Source organism: Chenopodium quinoa, unplaced genomic scaffold (assembly GCF_001683475.1).
Source record: "Chenopodium quinoa cultivar QQ74 unplaced genomic scaffold, ASM168347v1, whole genome shotgun sequence".
Taxonomy (NCBI): domain Eukaryota; kingdom Viridiplantae; phylum Streptophyta; class Magnoliopsida; order Caryophyllales; family Amaranthaceae; genus Chenopodium; species Chenopodium quinoa.
This window is the reverse complement of record NW_018742418.1, coordinates 3,396,500-3,411,210: the sequence shown is the minus strand read 5'-3', so window position 1 is coordinate 3,411,210 and position 14,711 is coordinate 3,396,500. Positions and strand designations below refer to the sequence as shown.

Sequence of the window (14,711 nt, the reverse complement as noted above, 5' to 3'; positions counted from 1 at the left end):
TGAGAGAAGTAGATGTTGTATTCATCTAACATACTCTCTGTCCGAACTACCTTACTTGATTTTGTGTACGACGACATCTTTAATCTAAATCACTTCAAAGATGATGATGAATGTGATTAAGACTTATGAAAGAGTTTTGTGGTGTAAATTTTATGAGAAAACCTTGGCCTTGGAAGACATATATATAGGTGTTGCTACATTATTCAGTTAGTTATATTGCTCTTTCTTAAGCACGTTTTACATATGTAAACATATGCATGTATGATATAGGAATTTTATATATACATCGATCATGCTTCTTTAATTTTAACGTCGCATTCAACAAATCTCAAAGCATTATTATTATTTAAGTTTTTAGCTTAACTAATAACTAAATGATTTAATGATCTTCTAATCAATGTACTAATGTAGTGATATATACACGTCAGAATATTTAAAGCATATGCTACATTAGCCAAGTTGACGGTATACATTTAGTATAAGATATAAGATATAACCTAAGTGTTATAAATATATTGAAATAATAATAACTACGTATATGCATGTAAAGTAACTAGTAAGCTAAGGTTCCATGTATCTTTCTACACGGCGCACCAGCGTTTGGTCCCCCTTTCGGTTACCAATTCGGCAAGAGTTTAATCAGAATTTAAATATAAATAATCTAACTTTAGTCTTTAGTTAACGAAGATCCAATTAATCAATGAAAAGCTTTGTTGTTTAGCTAGTACTCGCATTAAATTAGACACTTGGTTAATTTTTAAAGTATAAAACCAATGTGATAAGAAGGTTATGACGTCAAATCTCACCTAATCTTCCTTTTCAAGTGGAATATTTAGCATAGGGAATGGGGAGAAAAAGATCTCATGTAAGGTTGGGTGATAGAGTATATAAATCATATCAGATCCTAAACTTCAACCATACCTTACTTTTGATGGAGTTGCATTGTTGAGTTAACAACTATATTTATTACTTTAATAGAGCTAGTGTAGCTGCCTAATTAGAGCTCTACTAATGGCTTATTTCTTAATCATACGTACACTTTGTCCGTAGTTTATTATTATTATTTTTTTTATGGTCCTACTTTAAAGTAGAACTTTGTTTGATTAAATATTTTGATAAACTTGATTAATCTAAGATTTTGGATGCATTGGATGTGATCAGATATGTGACACCTCCGTGTATCTAGCTTCATAAACTACAAGTGGAAAGCCTTGAGTTTGTTTCCAAAAGGTTGTACTATACAATAATTAAGGGAATTCCAAAGATCAGATCACTTTAATTTGTTTTTATGAACAAAAAATTAAACAAGAGTCGATCACTTTGTTTTCTTCTGTTTTAAACGAACAAGTTTTTGGGCCCGGGTAAGTAATGCCCCGTATTATTACATGGAACTGATCATTAATATACGTTGTAATTTATTATTCAATTTTTTTGTAATTAAATTTGTTGTTCATATTGTCACTTGTTGTATATTAATATTTTGTATTAAGAAAATTGTATAAAAAATCACATAGTTTGGTGGTAAGACACTTAATTATAGAATTAGAGGTTGCGTATTCAAACACTGTGGAGAACATTTTATTCACGTAGACGTTATTAGGAACGCCTTTTAATATATTAGTATAAATTATTTAGACATAATACAAGACAGTATTCTATAATTACTACGGAGTAATTGCAGGTGATTTAGCATGGATTAAGAAGCTAATTAAGTGGATAGTGAAGGCTTTGCCGGTATCCGATGACAAACTGACAACCTGAAATAGACTCCCATGCTTTTGAACCCATCTCTTAGGGAATAACACTGATGTGGCATTGCGTCAGCATTAGATTAGATAAGAGACCATATATATGTGTTAAAAAGACAAACTCATCAACCAAAAATTTAAACTGATAGTTGAGGCCCGTGATTGATTTAGACTCTCTCACACTCCGTCACTTGATAGATCACTAAGCTTGACGTGTAGATACAATATGGGCCCATTATCTATTATTAACAATGGAGAGATGAGTGAGATTCGAATCCGTGACATTTGTACACTTAGATGGTAGCACCGACTATTATAATGGATCAACTCAACTAAAATGTTAAACTAATGATTAAGACCCATCATTAACTTATACTCTTTCAATATGAAGGGATGATATGTACATATAGGTGTTGAATTTGCAATTGTAAAAATTGTTATTGTTTGATAGAAAAAAAGAGGTATTATATATTATTTCGTGTACAATAAATAAATTATTGTACGAGTACATAAGAATAAAATATAAAATATACATCAATTAATCAACAAAATCAGTATGCCCAAGATTGTATGAAATATACATTAAAATCATGCATGCATGCATGCATGGTTTACACATTATATATAGTTTACTCATCTAGACGATTTATGATTAATAATTAGTATGGTTAGACTTCCAAAGGCTGAGTTCAAAATTCTGATGCTTCTTCCTAATAAACTTCTCAGCTTCATCATCAACAATATTTTCATAATACCCTTTTTCAGCAACTCCCTTACCACCATTGTGCTGGTTGTAGTGGTTGTGTGGCCCCCTCGCCATGGCGGAGTTCTTACATTCAGCATTCTGGTGCTTGTTCTTCTTCAAGGGAGATAAAACATGAGAGAAATAGATCTTATTTTCATCTAATATACTCTCTGTCCTAACAACCTTGCTCCATTTTCCGAACAAAGACATCCTCAATTAATCAGAACTAATTTGTATTTGTGTATGTTGTTTTAATTGAAGGATGAGGAAATAATGGACCTTCAAAGGCCTATTTATACAATAATTATACGTGTATTTTTATGTTCATGTATTTTATTTATTTTAATAAAGAATATAAGTTGGACACGCTTTCGATTTCTGTATCTACTATGAGAATTCTAAGCAGTCCTACATAACTTTTTGAAATTTTAATAATTGACATATGCCGCCATTAAGTCTTAATAAATTTTATTAGATCGACTTAATTGCCAAATAATCACGCTAGTATATATACCGATATACGTACGTAATTACGCATGAAATGCTATTCAGAATCTTCAAAAGCAGATTGTAATATTGTTAATTTCTACTATATGACATAATATGCGCTACATTAGATGCATTACTCCCTACTTTATTAAAAGTACTATAAGATTACTCTTATAAATAGTATGATGCTAATTATATCCTTAAAAAATGTATATTTACATATATACGCTCATTAATATGTATAAGTTCTTGTTAATGAAAAGTGTTTGGACAATTATACCCTAAAAAAATATTTTGTTACTTATTTTCTATCATTAATAGTTGCCTTGGACATTTATACCCCTAAACATAATTGTTGAAAAATTTGTCTGAAAGGTACTTATATGTTCACTTTTTTGTGAAAAAAGGACCTTATATGTTCAAAGTGGTGAAAAAGGTCCTTATAAGTTACTTTTGTTGTGAGGAGGGACCTTGACATCGGAATATGACCGTTGACTTCACTTTTCCGGCATTGACCATCATGTGATATGCACGTGATGTTTAAAATTGCCTTTTCCTTCTTTTTTTCCCATGATTTTGAGGAAAGAGTAGGGATTTTGAGAGAAAATTTGGGAAAAGAAAGAGAGAGAATGTGAAAACGTGGGAAAAAAATAAACGAAAGGGCCTTTTTAAAACATCACGTGCCACGTGCGTGATGGTCAACATAGGAATAGTAAAGTCAATGGTCATATTCCGACGTCAAGGTCCCTCCACACAACAAAAGTGACTTATAAGGACCTTTTTCACCACTTTGAACATATAAGGTCCTTTTTCGCAAAAAGGTGAACATATAAGTACCTTTCTAACAAATATTTCCCATAATTGTTTACATATCAACAACTAAATTTGTGATCTAAGGCTAAACCGAAAGAACTTCCAAATGTGGTTAGCTATGGTGCGCAGATCGCGCGCGTTTACTAGCTTAGTTACTTTAAAAAGTTGAAATATTGCGATAAATGATTTTTTAATACCATCAAGGATTCTATGTTAGACTATATCAAAAATGGCGGAACGTTGTAATTAACAATTAATTGGTTAATCAGTTGCATACTTTACGCCTCATAATATCGTCAGCAACATTATGATAGCAAATTAACAATATCACCAATTCTCAAAAGCAAAGTTGAATTGAAACATGGTGTCAATACATTACACTTATGTTTATGTATACAAAATTTTTTAACCAATATGAAAAATTACAAAAAATGGCCTTAACACATAGAATTCTCCTACAAAAAAATGCTTAAAAAGGTCTTTGCCCTATAACATTTCCAGGAGGATAATAATTGCACGTAATAAAAGTGCCTCCATTTTGACACTTTTCTTTGGCACAGCCAACACTTTGTGTATCTTTCTAAACAATCTGTGTGTAATGCCCACACATTTCTTTGCAATCATTAGAACCATAATCATGATTGAGCTTTTCACCGGCCAATCCACGGCTTCAGCTGGGCTTAATTCTCCAGGACTCATTGCAATATTCTCACCATATATTGGGTCGTTTGAGTGTTGCAATTTTCAATCTACGGTCCTCTCTTTAGCATACTATCTAGCAAATGTTGCAAGAGTCTCGTTCCAAACTAAAGGGGTTGCAATGCCGCAAGACGGGCTGCATTAGTTGGTGCAAAATATTGAAGTTTCCAATTAAATAGGGATGAAGCCCAACATATATGGGTCATGGTAAGCCCACTTACCAAAACAATGGCTAAGAAAATATTTAAAATAGCCATTGTTTTGGGTGAGTTTGAAACTAAGGAGGGTGTGATGATGAAAAGATATGAAAAAAAGTTGGAGGAATTATGTATACATAGGTGGATTTTTTTTTTTTTTTTTTTTTTTTTTTTGTGTGTGTGTGTGTTAAATATAGTATTATGGTGCTTAAACATAGGGATTTCACAATTATATGAAATTTTAGATATATGGACCATAATTTGGCATTCTTTTTAGTTAAAATGAGAATTTTAGCATCTTATAGAAGTTAAGAGCGCTATTGTTTAACTTATCAATATTTGGTTGACAATAAAGATATAGGAAGTTAGAAATATATCACAACTAAATGAAAGCCCGCCCTGTGCGATGTACGGAATTTTAATACATAAATCTCAAAAAAATACTCCGTAAATTTCTTAGTTAGACTTTAAATTTTTTATTAATTATTTGATTTATATTACTATTTAATAGTTTTAGACAAAAATAAAAATTAATTAAATTGCTATTACTTATTCAAAAAGTCTAAGTTTTAATTTTATTTATATACTTAATGAAGCAACCTTATTCGTTAGTATTATTTACATGTTGATTTTTATTAAAAATAAATTAATTTTAAATATGTTATGTCATTCATCTTTTATATGAAAAGATATTTTTTTATTTTTAAATAATTTAAATCCTGAATCACTATTCCTCGTTTTTTAGATTTAAAATTAAATTCTCAAATCTCATCATTAATATTGCTTACATGGCAATTGTAATTTTTTTTTAATATTAAATAATTTACAAATCTCTTTTAGCCCGTTTATACGTTTAATTTTAATAAAATAAAATAAAGATATTAATTATTAACAATAAATATTAGTTTTTTAAATACGATTTTTTTAGATTTAATTTTTTTCAAGTTAATTTAAAAAAAGAATATCACAATTCTACGTGGCACTTTTTAAAAATCATAATCTTATGTGGCACTTCTTTCTTAAACCATAATATTAGGTGGCGCTCTAATTTTTTTTAAAAAACAAATCCTACGTGGCTCTCTAAAAACTCGGGATAAAACTCTCCTTTATATATATATACTAGTACGTACCCCCGGGCGATGCCCCGGGTTCCCTCCATAATATATATCCTTATGGTTTAAAAATACTTACATTATTTGGCTACTTATAAGTAATTATATATAACAAATAATTATTTTCTCAAATGCATTATCACTAATATCTATATCTATCCACGTTTGAAACATTAGTTGCTTTAAATGTTCATAATTGGATGAGTAATTTAATTTTAAGGTTCCATTGACATTTAATAATTTGAGTACTCCTATACTTTATTCAAAACCCTCGGTTTGAAAGTAAGTCTTCACTCTTCAGCTCCTAGACTTTTAGGAATTTTTTTTAAAGATGATTATAAATGAACGTTGCTTTTGCTTTTGCTTTTGCTTATAAAATTTGCTCTTCAGCTCCTAGGCTCATAAATTTGCTTATAAATGAATGTTGCTTTTGCTGAGAAAATTAAAAATAACGATATATATTCATGACAATTGCATGGGAAATTAGAGAAATAAAAAGACAACTGATATAGGAGATTTGGAAATCCACATTCTATCTTGGTTTTACTCCTTTCTTTTCAATTTGTTTTTTATGTTTTCATTTAGGATGTTCTTTATCTTTTACATTTAGTTTCTTTCTTTTTTTGGTCATAAATTTTGAACAAAATTACTCTTGCTTTACAATATAAATATTCAGTTGTCCCTACTTTTTCATGTACAATTGTACCTTTTGTCTTATTTTAATGGTTTTTAAATACTCGTTAATACTTTCTCTCTCCTCTCTCTTCTACTTTCTACCTACTTTTGGTACCCCACATGTATAGTATTCTTTTTCAACTAAAATTGTACTTTCAAAATACCTCAAATTTATACAATTTCTTAATAACCGTGCACAATTTCAAACGTCAAAAACAAAAGGGAACGGAGGGGAGTAAAGCATACAACTACTCCCTAACCTTAGCCAAAAGTTGCACTTTACTCACTAAACTCTTAAAAGTTGCAAGTTACTCACTATTCAAGTGGCTAGAGGTTATTTTTCAGGTAGTAATCTGATATAGCATGTTAATTCCCTAAACTTTGCCTAAACTATTGTATTAATAGGTAAACTCCCTAAACTTTGGTGCTTTTTTTTTTTTTTTTTTTTTTAATTTAACAATCTAATCATACTTTTGTAAGCCAATGGGAACTTTAAAATTAAATTCTAAAACTAGTTAAACATTTGACTTGGAAGGAAATTACTTCGTATTTATTTTTTTTCCTTTGCACTAGTTTGTTTCCTTTTTTTTTTTTTTTTTAATGATTAGATGATCCATATATATTAACATCAAAGGAGAAAAAAGTTTAGAATTTTTTGTGATGTTGAAATTAGGGTTGCTAAATAGCGGTTGTTTACTTATATTAGTAGGTGGCTTTAAAATTTTCCAATTACTAAAAGGCCCAAAAACACACACAAAAAAAAATAAAAATAAAAAAAAACCCAAAAAAATAAAATAAAAAAACCCAAAAAATTGAATTGAACCAGTTCAAAGGACATAAATAAATAACTTCCTTTCAAGTCAATATTATAGCTAGTTATGGAATGAAATTATATAAATAACTGTTTTGATAAATACTTTTATTAAATTAGCCATTTTAGTAAAAGATCTGTTGTTTTATTGTTTTGTCACTAGTATGTATTATTATTTTTTCTTTTTTTTTTTTGACAAGAGCTAAAGCCGACTGAAAATAATTATTAAAGGATGACAAACTAGATTTATCTATTTTTTCAAAAATAAATAAAAATAGACTTGGCTAATGGCTATAGTAGCCATTTTTTTCATTTTTACAGAATAATTCAATTTTTTTTGGGGGGAGCTTTCTTCACTTTCTATATTACAGAATAATAACAGAGTATCTATAATGCATTGGAGTATATGGCTGTTGTTAGAATTTTTATTTATTTATAATAATCGATTTTTAATTATTATTATTATTATTATTTGGTAATGGCTAGTAATTAAAAATCATGTGAGGAAGTTTAGGGAGATATAGGAAAGTTTAGCATGTGCACTAATTTTTATGTCAGAAAGTTTAGGGAGTTGCTGGTTTTTATGTCAGAAAGTTTAGGGAGTTCTACCAACCTGTAAATGAAGGTTACAGTGAGTAACTTGCAACTTTTGAAAGTTCAGTGAGCTAACTGCAACTCTTGGCTAAGTTTAGGGAGTAGTTGTGCCTTTAACTCGAACGAAAGGAGTAGTACCTATCAATTTATTTTTATTTCCCTACCTTATAAAAAGTACAAGATTACTCTTATATATGAATATTGTATTGCCAATTATACAAGATTACTCTTATGAATAGTGTGTTACCAACTACTCTCTTTGTTTTTTTTAAATGCATCAGTTTGACAGAAACATTTGTCAAGATGTAACTTTTGACCATTAATATCTTTAATTGTCTATTAATAAAAATTATAACAAATTATATTATTAAAGTAGACATTGTGACGAATCTAATGATATATTATATGATAACATTTATTTATTTTATAATAGCAAAAAAAATTAAATAAAATATGACATGTAAATAGTGCAAAAATGAAACTGATGCATTTTAAAAAAAAAAAACCAGAGGGAGTACAACCTTTAAATTGTGCATTGACATGTTTACCCTCATTATTATGTACAAGTTTTTATTTTACGTTCATTAATTTTGATTGTTTTTTTGCCTTTATTAATGTAGATTAAATTACCTTTAAAAAAAAAACTATTTAGAGTAGTATGCGGACATTTATATTCCTAAAATATTTATTTACAGATTTTCCCTTACAAAATGCCATGGAATCTACTAAAGCTTAATTGTCATTGAAAACTCTTGAAAAACTTAAAGGCTGGTGGCCGTCTTCTCTAAATTCTGCCTTTTGAATGCTTGATTTAGAATCCCATAATCTGATGGATGGGTATTAGTTCAACTTTGTTGGCTAAGCTAATTGCTAATTTGATTCAAGATATAATTTCCAGCTTACTATATGTAGGCCTGTACAAAACTATCCGTGAATCCGATAATCTGATCCGCAATCGATCTGAATTTTTAAATATCCCTTTCGAGTTTTCATTTTAGATCGAATATCCGATCCGAAAAAAGCGAATATCATATGTGGTTTTGATATCGATTTTCAAAATTTTGGATATCTGATATATGAAATATAAAGGCTGAAATAGTGAAATATATATAATTTTTTTAAATGTTTATATAAAACTGACTTTGTATTATTAACTTATTATAATATTCTTAATATATTTAATGATAATTTTTATTGCAAAAAGACTATTATTTTGTTAAAATATGTTGTACAACTTAGCGATAAAAAAGCGGTAAAATTAGTGAAATTTTAAAAATAGTCATACATAATCAATATTACTTAATATTGGATAATGGATATCCGAAGCATCCAATCCAATAATTTTGGATATCCGAAATTTTCGGATCGGATTTGGATATCAGTTTCTGATACCCGATCCAAAATCACATTTTGATTCGAATATCCGATCCATGAATAGGCCTAACTACGTGTATTTGGTGTAAACCTAAATCCCCTATCTAAAATATTTATTTATCTTAAAATAAGGAAATAATAATACTAGTACTTGGGCTCGGATCATCATCATATAAATTTACGCTTAATTCATAACTCAATTTTCTCTTACTTTTATTTTATTGTCATTCATTATTGCATTTCATATTATGCTTGCCAAAAAATTAAAAAAAAAATAAAAATAAAAATAAAAATAAAATAATGATAAGAGATTGTGTGTTCAAATCTTGTCTAGACAACAATTATAATCTTTTGAATAGTAAGTTGATGACAAGTAGTTGTAGCATATATTGGGTAACTTTTAATTTATGGTTACATACTTCCTTGAAAAAATCATTTTGACAAACAAATATCTTTTTTCAAAATCGAATATATATGTAATTAAGGTAGCCATTTTTCAACAATTAATAATACTTTGTAGGTACAATAAAATTTATTTTAGTTGTAAATTGAACTTGAGTAACTAATCTTTTATGAGAATTTATTTAAACTTATATTTCATGCATTTCAACTTGTTATTCATCATAAACTTATATTATTTCAATTTATTTTCTTGGAATAAGTGGAATAAGATAAAATAAACATAAAGAATAAGTGTATGATGAGAAGGTGAGATCAAATAAGTTCTAATGATGAGGTCTTATTATAAGGTTACAAAAATAGTAAAATTCATTCAAGTGTTTTCACGTGAACAGAACACACCTTGAGGCCATGTTCTCTTCACTTTAAAACAATAAATATGAATTAAATTGAATTTAGGTTAAATAAGTTTAGTTTTGAAAATCATTAAAAGGTATTAAATTTTAGAAAATTAAGTTTAGTAAAAATCAATGCATTTTAATTGGTACCTAAATATGAGTTAAGGTAAAAAAAAAAAAAAAAAAAAAAACAAAAAAAAAAAACAGCTTTCAACAAAATTAATTTTAGTTTGGTCAATTTTAATTTTAATGAATAAATATCCGATTTAATTGCTTGCGCATTGGCATAAAATCTATATTTTAACATTGATATAATTGTCGTTGATAGTATGAACTGCTCCATATATGTTATCATAAATTTCAAGTACATGAATTGAATGAAGGAAGCAGATTTTAATGACACTATATGATTAGAGAGACATAAAGTTGATCGGCCATGTTGTAATTTTTAATTGATGAGCGTTTTAAGGCCATGTTCTCTTGAATTAAAAAAATATTAGTAAAAATAAATTCAATTAAGTATTACATTAGTAAAAAATCAGTTTAAGTAAATTAAAGAAGAAATATATAATTAGAAAATTAAAAAGTAATTTAAGTTTGGGAAAAATAATTTAAATTCAATAAAAATAATTTATATTCAAGAAAAATAATTTTAATTCAGTAACAATAATTTTGTTTTATGGGCCAATTCTAGAAGGGGAAGGGTGGGCTAGGAGCATTAGACTTCATTATTAAGAAATAATTTTCAGTAACAATAATTTTAGATTAGCAAAAAATTTTAGAAATCTGTTCAAAATAAATTTGACGCCAAAATAATGTAGAATTTATTATATATTGATCGCTTAATATTTTAAGCTGGTTTGCCCGAGTGGTTAAGGGGGCAGACTTAAGATCTGCTGCACATAAGTGCGCGTGGGTTCGAACCCCACAGCCAGCACGTTTTATCGCTGACTTTTTTTTTTTTTTTTTTTTTTTTTTTTTTTATATATATTTTCTACACTTAATTTAAAATGAGCAATTAAGTTAAGGTATAAAATGAGCAAATAATGTATGAGCAATTAATGTATATATTGTTTTTGTATTTTGGATGTTAAGGTATAAAATGAGCAATTAATTTATGTGTCACAAAATTCATAATCATAAACTATTTAATTTGATAACAAGCTAAGAGATTTGGATGCTAGCTAGAATCTGCCCAAGACACACATTATACCTTAGTACCATTTTTCTTTTTTTCTTTTTTTTTTTTATTTTTTTTTTATTTTGGCCTACATATTTAAAATTTGCTGAATACATTATAGATTACATCCATTTGCTAAGCGCAAACTTCTGATGTCTTTTCTTGATATATTCTTGTGCTTTCGCATCAACAGTACATCTTCATCATGTTGTTGCATCATTCCCATTCTTTTGCTACACTCGGCCTTCCGGTTTATCTTCTTCAATGGCACAAGGACATGGGAGAAGTAGATGTTGTATTCATCTAACATACCCAGGGCCGTCTCCGACAAATCGGTGGCCCTGTTCTAAGGCAGAAAGTGTCTGGAATGTCAGAGCAAGTTCAGGGGTTCGAATGTTCTCTTCAAAAGTTCTCAAGTGTGAAAAAGACTGAAGTCAACACACCCTTATATAGGCAAAAATGAGAAGGCGAAAGGTCACTCCCAAATTCAAAATTTGAGCGGGAAAACCTCCCGGCCTTTCACCAAGTGACACCTGTAGCAGGCCGTCGCCTGTTACAGTCCGACACCTGTCACAGGTAACACGTGACCAGTCATGTGCCACCTGTGAGGGGCAAATGATTAGGGGATTTTTATCAACCAATCACCATCTGACAAGTGGATCAACCAGGTTCCACCATGTGTCCTTCACGAAGGTCAACAGGAGCCTGCCACGTGTCAGTCACAGATACGTCCTCCATGGACCAATTGTGACGCGACACGTGTCCACCCATGCCAAATGGGAAAACCGGCCAACAAGGCCCAATCCTCGTGGGAGGCCCAGTCAGCCCTAGGTTTAACCTAAACCTAGGAATTAGCACGCATCCCAAGGCATATAAATATGCTCATTAATCCTCATTAAGGGGAGGACGCACATTAAACACTCTCACCTAGAGAGACCCATTTACCTTTTTCCGCATTAATTACTCTCTAAACAAGTGCTAACTTGACCGTTGGAGGCGGATCTCCAATCACTCGGAGTATCCGTTTGTTTTGCAGGTACAGGCGCCGGTCCCAGTCTCGAAATTGTAACTCTCCCGCAGGACATCAGAAAACCCCAAAACAATTGTTATTTACAAGCACATCGACATCCAGCTTTAATTGAGGTACCGATTCCTTAGATTGTACAAGTATTAGTTAGCTTTTTTATTTTTTTTTTATTTTTTTTTTATTTTTTTTGAGAACACAAGTATTAGTTAGCCTATTAAGTACTGTATATTTTTACTTGAGCAATCAATAATCACCAATATATTTATTTGCTGATTAAACAGTCTAAGATTTTGGATGCGTATCATGGAGATGTGACTCCATTATATATGGTACTTTCTTTTTGTCCATGAATATGTCTATTATATTATCTTTAATGATTATAGATTTTCATTAAGTGGAAACGAACTATTCATGAACTATGTGTTTGAAAAATGATTTACAAAAAGTAGATTCTTTGAGCACCATTAATATTATATATCATACATTTTTTTTTAGTAAAAACACAAAATTTTGATATTTTCTAAGTATTTACCGGGACATATAAATCTAACAACATCAAGCATGACTATATTTTTCCTTACAAATAAATTACAAAAATATGAGTAGTAAAGAAGAGTGTAAGAATATCTATTTTATTTATTTATTTTAAGAATAGCTATTGTAAAATTCAAAACATGTCAACTAAAGATAAACAAAGTAAATAAGAGTCAAAAAGCCCAAACTAATCTTGTCAGGGATGATTCAACAGATAATTAAATACAATACCAGGAAGAATAATACTTCCTCCATTCCTATAATATTGCAACAAGAGGGGAAGATACTACAAAATTTAAGATGAGAGCGTAGAAAGTATATAAAATATGGAGTGATCTGACAAAGCTAACATACAATATTTTTACGTGAAAAACCCCTCCTCAATAATAAGTGGACAAATAATTACCACCCTTATCTCCAACGACGAAACAACTTTATTAACAATAATATCATATACAATGTACTCCATATTTAGGATAGTTTACAATAAATACCCTTAACAATGTTATAATCATCCTAAAAATACCCCGGCACACTTATACTATTGTGCTTGCCTTTCACCTGTTCCTCCCTCACCACTACAGCCTTAGTACTTCTCTTTTGAGATGCTTTTGATGCACTCTCACGTGCTAGCTTGGTTATTTCACATCATTTTCCTATGGCAAATGCTTTTAATATGTATTCTCTCCATTTTGTAATAATTATAACACTTCTTAATTTGGTAAGCATCCATAACTATTTTATTATTTTTCTCTCTTACTAACCCCTCTCGCATAAATGTTTATTATTTCTTTCTTCTACAAACCCTACTTATAAACCTTTTTTTACTTTATTTTTATCTCTCTCCTACTAACAATTAAATATATTTTCATTCACTAACTATTCTTTATATTATAAAATTCACCTTATGATCCCTACCCTATAAATATCCTACAACTTTGTACAATGTCTACTATTGCAGTTATTACGAAACGGAGGGAGTAAATAGCCAAATACCATTTGCTATTCCATCTAGGAGCTTACCACCAACTTGCCAAGTAAATGCAAGTTTAACAAATTCAACCTTCTACCACAATTAGACTTTCAAGTCCATCTTCAATTCCAACCACCATTACACTTCATTCATTTCTATTCTTTTTCTTTCTTTTTTTTTTTTTTTTCATTTCTTATTACATTAATTATTATCAATTAATCAATAACAATAATAATACTACTTAGCTACTAGCTGATTGTGATTTGGGAAGATTATCCCAACAAGTCCTTCAATATTTCAAAGCAATATAAACTCGAGGATTAGCCAAACCAAAATTAATTATTATAAATGAACTATAATCAGGCACCTCTGAAACAATGTAGAAGTCCTATGCTAATTTTCATAAGTAAGTCCCTTGTAAAAAATACATTATAATACTATTAATCCTTTTAATATCTAGTTGATCAACTATTGCATATCAATCAAGTAGAATTCCTGGAAATCCATTTGCTAAGCACAAACTTCTGATGTCTTTTCTTAATGTAATCCTCTGCTTTGGCATTAACATCGCCTTCATCAACTCTGTACTGCTGGTTGGGCTGCGCCTTTGTCGTGCAGCCCGAGTCGCCCCTCGGCTTCCTCTTCAATGGAGACAACACATGAGAGAAATAGATGTGGTATTCATCTAATAAACTCTCTGTGCGAACTACCTTGCTTGAATTTTTTGTTGATGACATTTCTGTTTTTACAAGGCTACTTTCCCTTTGAATTGGGTGTTTATGAGTTTTATTTGTGAGTGATTAGGAATTAATTGTCCTATATTTATAGGCATGAATCGCTGGCACACATGTTGTATTGTTGTTTACTTATATGTTCATATTTCTGCTATGTGCACGTTTTTAATGATGTCTAGATTTAAGATCAAGTACTTATTATATCATAT

General features: G+C 29.7%; 1 non-coding gene across 1 annotated transcript; it reads left to right on the top strand.

Moving 5' to 3' along the window:
- Nucleotides 1-10,908: 10,908 nt before the first annotated feature.
- Nucleotides 10,909-10,991, top strand: TRNAL-UAA. The gene has a single exon. It is a non-coding gene; the product is annotated as a tRNA-Leu (tRNA).
- The last annotated feature ends 3,720 nt before the right edge of the window (nt 10,992-14,711 follow it).